Genomic DNA, 8,997 nt, shown 5'->3' with positions numbered 1-8,997 from the left:
ATCTGTTAGGAATGCAGGCTCTTAGGCCTACCCTAGACCTGCTGATTCAGGACCTGCTTTTTTTATTTTTTTTATTTTTAACAAGATCTCCAGGTGATCACTGGGAACATTTAAGTTTGAGGTACAAATAGTAAGCAAATTACTGTGCTTCCATTTCTTTTTACAATTGTAAAAAAATAGATATTTAATAGAACCTACTTGAAAAGATGAAATGAGGTAATATTTGTAAAACAGCACAGCAACTGGCCCATGGTAAGTGCTCAATGCATGTTTGTTATTATTATTCCAACTTTCCAATCTTATAAACAGAACAAGTCAAAAAGCATCCCTGTACACAATTCCTTTGCCATATCTGTTTCTTTGGGAGAAACTCCTAGAAGGGTCAAGGGATACTATGTTCCCAATTTCTGGGTTCAAAACAGCACAAGGATGGACAAACTTCCAAGGTAGGGAGAGGCTAGACCATAACTGATCTCTCTGAGAACACCCAGAAGTTAGCATTTCAGCCTGAACAGGCACCTGGCAGCAGGTTGATCCTGCCCACAACCCACATTCCCTGAGCTCCAAGGAGAAGTTCAAGTGCTCCAAAAGAATCTCAGACAACCCCATTCTTGGCTTCAATTGTAAGTAGTACAAAAACATCATAAAATGCCACTGCATACGCACATGATTTTTCAGTTTTATTAAGAACGTCTCAACTGACAAAGACAATAGATAAAAATGCTGTTTCCAACATTCTCGGTCACAGTCCACTCGAGGAGAGAGGAAGGAGCCGTGATTACTGTTAATGTGACATTGTAGCAGGAAATGCAGACCTGGGGCCAGGCCACCCTTCTAAAGAACCCTGCCCCCAACAGTTCTCATTTCATCCTTAATGAGGGACCTTGCTCCCTTCATTCACTTTAAAATGTCCCCAGAGAAAGCAAAGGAACCCCCCTCCCCCAACCCTGCAAGTGAAAGAAGTTCATTAAGAACTCCTTTCTCAGGCGTGAGGGTTCCTGCTGGGAATTTCACCAAGGGGCCAGATTCTCTCCAGGAGAAGGGCTGCCCCTTCACTCTGAAAGGCCAAAGGACAGTTTATAAAATGAAACTTTTTATTTTGAGATAATTGTGACTCAGATACAGTTGTAAGAAATCATACAGAGAAGTCTCTGTACCCAGTCTCACAACCAGGAGATTGACATTGAAACAGGTGATATACAGAAGGATCCTACGTGTTGCCCAAGGGTATTTTTTTTTTAATTTAAAAAATGTTATTTTTAACGTTGACATAATTGAAGTGTCCCTCTTTTCCCCCCTTTTGCCCACTTCCATCCACCCCCAACTCTCCCTCCTTTGGCCTTCACCAAACTATTGTGTGTGGCCAAGCAGTATGCATATATGGTCTTTAGCTAATCCTTGCACCTTCAAACTATACCACAAGGCCATAATAGTCAAAACAGCCTGATACTGGCACAAGAACAGGCACATAGACCAATGGGAAACAATAGAGAGCCCAGAAATCAACCTATGCCTCTAGTTTCAATTAATATTTGACAAAGGAGTCAAGAGCATATAATGGAATAAAGATAGTCTCTTCAATAAATAGTGCTGGGAAAATTGGACAGGCACATGCAAAACAAACATACAAAAAATGAAAGAAAAGGAACTAGACCACCATACAAGAATAAGCTCAAAATGGACAAAAGACTTAAATGTAAGTTGCAAAACAATACAAATCCTAGAAGAAAACATAAGCAATAAAATCTCAGCTATCTCTCACAGCAATATTTCTCTGCTCTATCTCCAAGGGTAAGGAAAACTCAGGAAAAGATAAACAAATAGGACTACATCAAGCTATTCTCATCATTGATGTTTCTACCTCTCTCTCCCTCTCTCTTCCTCTCTGAAATCAAGAAAGACATATTTAAAAATAAATAAATACATGCTAAAAATATTTAAGGTAAAGGAAGATAAAATGTTCCAAAAAAATTGAGGGGGTAGTGCAAATATGGCACATGTTAACAATTGGTGACATTGACTTTGTATTATTCTTGTAACTCTTTGTAAATTTGAATTCATTTACAAAATAAATTTTAAAGTGGGGGTTAAAAAAAGTGAAATGATCTTTGTTCCCATCCTGTCATAAGGGAAGTCATTTTCTATTTGAACAAATATCTGTTTGTGTACTCAGTCAGGGAGAGGCGCTGGCCATTTACATGCATTTTCTCCCTTAATCCCCTCAGTAACACCACCAGGAGGTGTTAACTCTTATCCTTGTTTTTTGTAGGAGGGGAGATGGGGCTTAGAGAGGTGTTATACAGTCACTTGTTGGTTAGGGGCACATCAGGATCACTCTGGAATGATTAGCTTTTTCTCCATATTATTATTACTTTTTTGAACCATAGACTGATACCTGCACTGCTTACACTATTTATAACATCTTGCCTTTTCACTTAGCGGCATTATCTTGGAGTTGATATCAGCACTTTCGGATTTGCTAGTTCTTTTCCAGCGGCATAGTGTTTCATTGTATGGAAAAGTCCTATCTGATTTTAACCACTTAGGGTTTGTCCAGGTTTTCACTATTACAAATGCTGGAGAGAACATGTCTGCATATACGGATATCTGATGAATAGAGTTACTCGGTCTTAGAATGGAATTGCTAGGTCAGTACCTTCCATTTGGATTGGAGTTGCCAAGTTACCCAAGAAGATTTGAGTTCAGCCTTGTAGATACTTTAGTCCATTCATGCAGCATGTCTTTGTTGAACACCTACTATGCACCCCCACATCTTGTCGGCTGCTGGGAAAAAACAGTGAGCCAGATTAAAACTCCCTTGTTGGGAGGCTGTTAGGCAGAGGAGATGAGACAGGTAAAAAAGGAGTTTAAAAAAATAAAAACAGTAAGTCTGGGCCAGGTTGGACGCAAATTCACCATCATATGGAGCTGTGGCGAGATTACTAATTAGCTGTCAAATTGACGATAGAACTTGCTAGAAGCTGAGGAAGAGGAGACAATTCCATGTTTAGTTTTTTTATCTTTATACAGACAAATTAATATACACACTATTCTATTGTTGGATTTCTAAGTCAGCTCCAATTCTGATTTTTTTTTTCATAGGCTGGAGTGATTAATTCGCTTCTCTGCTTAAAAACATTCTTCCAAATCTCAAGATTTTTCCTTGAGACAAATTTGAGATATGTAATTCCTGGAGTAAAGTTTAAGTCTTTTCAAGATCCTTGGCCTAAACTTCAATGGACATTTAAACTGTCCCCTCTAGAAATTTGCTCTTTAAAAGGGCCTTTTGGTAATTCCTAGTTTGGAGGGTGGGGGTGATAATGACTCCAACCTTTTGGATATCTCACCCTTTATTTCAAATTCAAGGTAGGACTCCTTTGCCTAAGAAAAATCACGGCTCAGATCTCTATTGTCCGCTTTGTTTTTCTCCTCAGGAATGCCTGGTCCAGCCCAGATTAAGACTGCAATGCAAATTGCTGCTGGGTGCTGTGAACACAACCTTGGGGTATAACCTTGGATGGTTTACCTGAAGAACTTTCTCTTCTAGACCATTTTTATTATCTTAAAGATGAAGGAGTCCACTCATTCATTCATTCATTCATTCAGGCAGCACATATTTATTGAGCACCTACTATGTGCTGGGCCCGTTGCTAGGTGCTAGGGACACAGTAGTGAACCACACAGACTACTGCTCCTCACCCATGCAGCTCACAATCTAATGGAGGAAACAGATTGAATTTAAAGACGTTAAAAAGGGATAAATGCTAGGAAAGAGAGTGGGAATTGTGAGCAGGTTCAAACATAACTCTGGTAGCGGGAAGAGGAAGCCAGGTGTAGGTAGACCTGAAAGATGAATAAAAAAGTTAAGCAGACTGAGTTGTCAAACCCTGAACAAAATAATGTAACAATCAAGGGGGAAGCCCTGGGGTCTTGGGCACGCCATGTTGCCTTCTCTCATTACTCCCCGGCTCAACAGAACTGAGTACAGCAGTTCCCACTTATCTGCAGTTTTGCTTTCCATGGTTTCAGTTACCCATGGTCAATCATGGTCTAAAAATATTAACTGAAAAATTCTGGAAATAGACAATTCATTAAGTTTTAAATTGTGCACCCTTCTGAGTAGCCTGACAAAATTTCCCGCCATCCTACTCAGGGCGTGAGTCATCCCTTTGTCCAGCATCCCCAGGCTGAGCATGCTTCCCGCCCCTTAGTCACTTAGTAGCCAGCGTTGGGATGCTTCTGTTCATTTTACGTAACGTTGGCCCCAAAGCGCAAGAATAGCAATGTTGGCAATTCGGTATGTCAGAGAAGCCATAAAATGCTTCCTTTAGGTGAAAAGGTGAAAGTTCTTGACTTAACAGAGAAAGAAAAAAAATCAAGCTGAGGTTGCTAAAATCGATGGCAAGAATAAATCCATCATTGAAATTGTGAAGAAGGAAAGAAAAATTTGTGTTAGTTTTGCTATTGTACCTCAAACTATAAAAGTTATGGCCACAACCTTGGCCAGGTTTTCTCAGTGGTTAGAGTATTAGCCTGAGGACTGAAGAGTCCCTGGTTTGATTCTGGTCAAGGGCACGTACCATGGTTGCAAGCTTGATCCCTGGTTCCCCCGTCAGAGCATGCAGGATGCAACCAGTGGATGTCTCTCTGTCTTGGTCTCTCTTCCTCCCTTTCATTCTCTCTAAAAAAATCAATGGAAAAAAAATATCCTCGGGTAAGGATTAACAACAACAAAAAAGTCATGGCCACAGTACATAATAAATGGTTAGTTAACATAGAAAAGACATTACATTTGTGGGTGGAGGACATGAACAGAAAAAGTGTTGATGAATAGCTTCGGACAGCATTGAACCCTGCCTGACATGAAGAGGAAATGCTTTTAATGACTTTCCCAAAGCTTTGGTCATTGAACAGGTGGTTTTAAAGGCTGTATATGGAATCTACAATAATGATCTCCTGCACCCAGACATTGTTTTTCATTAATAAACTCTGTAATACTTGTTCTTGGTAGAGCTATTTAAAATCCTGGAGGAAAATGAAGAGAATAAAGAGCATGGTAGTTAAAAAAGGAAAGAAAGAAAAAGTGTTGATATGGAGGGCAATGTGTTGCACCAGAAAGCATTAAGCCTGTATGAAGACTTCAGGAAGGGTCTGTCTGAAATGAGTGATACCAAGCAATTTACTGCAAGTAAAGGCTGGTTACACAGACTCAGGAAGAGGTAAGGCATTTTATCATCTCACATCATCACAAGAAGAAGAAGGGTGAGTATAGAACAAGGTATTTTGAGAGAGAGAAAGAGACTACATTGACATAACTTTTATTACAGCATTTTATTATAATTGTTATAATTTATTCTCAGTGTTACTAAGAATCTCTTACTGTACCTAATTTGTTAATTAAACTTTACCATGGGTGTGTCTAGGAAAAAACATAGTATAATGGTAGTAGAGGTTTCAGGCATCTACTGGGGTCTTGAAACGTATCCCCTGGGAGTAGAGGGGGAACACTACTGCAATCACTTTCCACAGCCCAGCCTGCAGGCAGGGTTATCGGCATGCCGAGTATGTGCGCTTCCTGAAGCTTTGAGCAAGAGGGCCTGCCCAGAAGAGATAAGGGCAGGTCTGCACTAGGGGGTCCATCCCCTCTATTTTATCCCACAACAAAAGAGGAGGCAGAGTCTGGATCCACAGCAAATCCAGGAAGTGGAATCTTTCCTTTCCAGTCCCCTAACAACAATGACAGTAGTTAATATTACTGCATATCAGGCATTGTGTTCAGATTCCACATAGCTTCTTATCTAACCCTCAGTAAACTTCTGAAGCAGATACTGGTTGGGCCCGGGAATTTGAATGACCTTTCCGAGGTCACACGGGTGTCAGAAGCCAATGTTCTAAGCCATAGGACCTCTTCACTAGCAACCTTTGGGCAGTATTCTACAATATGCATTTCCGCGTATCATGTAACGTACCATAACACAATGAGGAAAACTTTGGGAGCCCCCTTTTAAGGAAGAAATCCAAGCCTTAGAGAAGGTAACCTGAGTTCTCTCACTCACCAACAAGTATTTACTGAGCACCCACTGTGACAGTGGTCAGCAAACTCAGTCCACGAGCCAAATATCAACAATACAATGATTGAAATTTCTTTTGAGAGCCAAAGTTTTTAAACTTAAGCTTCTTCTAACAGACACCACTTCTTCAAAATAGACTCACCGAGGCCGTGGTATTTTGTGGGAGAGCCACACTCAAGGGGCCAAAGAGCCGCATGTGGCTCTCGAGCCGGTTTGCCGACCACAGCACTATGAGGTAGGCCCAATTTTAGGTTCCAATGAACAACAGATAGCAGTGGTCAAACATCTAAATAAGCTGTCTCTCAAAGACTTATTCTAGTCAGATAGACAATAATAAGTAAATACATTGCATATTGGACGAAGATATATGGAAGGAGGATGGAAAGTGCATAAATAAGTGGAACAACAAATAGATATGTATCTCTCTTCCTCCCTCTCTCTCTCTTTCTGTCTCTCTCTTATCAATAAATAGGCCATGGCCAGTTGGTTAAGCATCATCCTGTGCACCCAAAGGTTGCTGCTGGTTCATTTCAGGTCAGGGCACATGCCCAGGTTGCAGGTTGGGTCCCGGATGGGGTGTGGGGGAGAGGCAACGGATAAATGTTTCTTTCTCCCTTCATCTCTCTCTAAAATCAATTTTTAAAAAATTCAAATCAATAAGTAAAAGTTTTTAAAAATAATGAAGTAGAAAGGAATTCCTCCTAATGGCTAACAGGATGTTCCTGTTGAAAATGAAAGGTGAGAAGAAAAAAAAAGGGAAAAAAAAAAGAAAGGTGAGGAATCTACTTTGCAAATGAACGTGACCTTTAATGACACTGCCATTAAGACTGAGTACTTTACAATGAGGGCCTTTCACATCCCTGGGCTCTGTGAATCCCTCAGTCATTCTGGGAAGTAGGCATTAGGATTATTATTATTATTCCAATTAGATGAGGAGATGACTGAGGTCCAAACTCCTTAGCATAGTACACTCAGAGCTACTCCGAGGAGGGGGGTGGGGCTGGAGCTGGGCAGCTAGTCCCAGCTTTGCCACCAACCAGCTGTGGCTTCCAGGCAAACTGCCTTCCCTTGTGGAGCCTCTGTTTCCTCGACTATAAAACGGGCTCATGATACTAGACACTGCTCGTAGACCTAGGGGTGAGCAGGGCTTGCCTTAGCAGCTGGGAGCCCATGAGATTGAGAAGGCAGGGAGAGGGCCATCTCCAAACCTGCTGAAAGCTGGGACAGCCGGGAGAGCAGAGCAGCATGTATTCATTACTATTAACAACAATGTATGTTTGTAATCTAACAAACTCTTTTTTGATGTTTTGCACGTGCCAGAAACTGTTCAAAATGCCTTACATGTATTAACTCATATAATTCTCACAAAAATCCTATGGAAAAATATCCTTGGGTGAGGACTGACAACAACAACAAAACAAACAAAAACCTGCAGCTGCTCTAAGAGTTGCAAAGATAATGGCATAATTCAACAGAAATATAATATTTACCCACAACATAGGTGTAAGTTCAATGTCTTGACTTACTAGTATGAGAGCTGGTAAAAGAGTTCACCTACCTCAAGCAGGCAACTGAGAACAAGTGCTGGGCACTCCAGGAGTTGAACAAGGCCTACCACTGAACGCTGGCAGGCCGGGAGGCATGTTTGCACATTGGCACTGCCTCCTCCTCCTCCTCCTCCTGCTAAAAGGACTCCTCTCCAGGGCCATCTCCACTCAAGGGAGTGTGGGGACACTTGCTTAAAACACTGAGGCACCCTCCTGGTTTCCCTTCTTCTTCTTAAAAATAAAATAAAATTATATATATACTTTTTATTTAGATCCAAGAGGAATGGAAGAGAGAGATGAAAACATCAATGATGAGAGAGAATATTCAATCAGCTGCCTCCTGCACACCCTCCACTGGAGATCAAGCCCACAACCCGGGGGGATGTGCCCTAACTTGGTATCGGGAATCAAACTGTGACCTCCTAGTTCTTAGATTGATGCTCAACCACTGAGCCCTGTCTGCCAGGCCTGGTTTCCCTTTTTTGTTTATATGATTGAATCTCTTCTGGAAAAGGTAGCAGATTTATATAATTCTATGTACAGCAGCAGTTTTTAAAAACATTTTTAGGTATGTATTCATTTTAGGAAAAAAAACATCAATTTCTTGTTCCACTTATTTATGCATTCATTGGTTGATATTTGTATGGGGATTGAACTCACAATCTTGGTGCATTAGGATGACACTCCAACCAATCGAGCTACTGGCCAGGGCTATGTACAACTATTTTTCAGTGTCAGCTCTGTATTGTATTTTATTATCTCCTGAATACAGTGATAATATTGAGTCTTCTAAAAAGTTTTTTTTAAAGTATGTTGATTTGAGAGAGAGAGAGAGAGAGAGAGAGAGAGAGAGAGAGGAAGAAAGGAGGAGAGAGAAAAAGAGAAACATCAATTTTGTTGTTTTACTTATGAATGCATTCATTGGCTGATTTTTGTATGTGCCCTGACCAGGGATCAAACCCACAACCTTGGTATATAAGGAAGATGTTCTAGCCAACTGAACTACCTGGCCAGGGCAACATCAATTTGGAGGTGGTGGTGGTGGGGGGGAGGTGAAGAGGGGAAGAGAATGCGCATCTTCTTAATCAATATAACCTCTAATTTATGTAAGTGTTGTAATACTAGTACAAGGAACTCTTAAAATGTCTTTTAGTCAGATTCACCATTTATTTACATTTTGCCCATTTGCTTTATATTCTCCCTCTCCCATATATAATATATGCATCTTATTGTTTCTGAACGATTTAAGGGCAAATTTGGTGACCTGTGTCCTTACTCCTAATAAATACTTTAGTGTTTATTTCCTAACAGCAAGGACATTCTCTTATCTGTGTGTGTTTGGGTGATGAAACAAATGACCTTTAATCACAGAATTTTTG

The sequence above is a fragment of the Pipistrellus kuhlii genome, unplaced genomic scaffold (assembly GCF_014108245.1).
Source record: "Pipistrellus kuhlii isolate mPipKuh1 unplaced genomic scaffold, mPipKuh1.p scaffold_m20_p_6, whole genome shotgun sequence".
Classification (NCBI taxonomy): Eukaryota; Metazoa; Chordata; class Mammalia; order Chiroptera; family Vespertilionidae; genus Pipistrellus; species Pipistrellus kuhlii.
The sequence above is the reverse complement of the archived record's forward strand: the minus strand, read 5'-3'. Positions refer to the sequence as shown.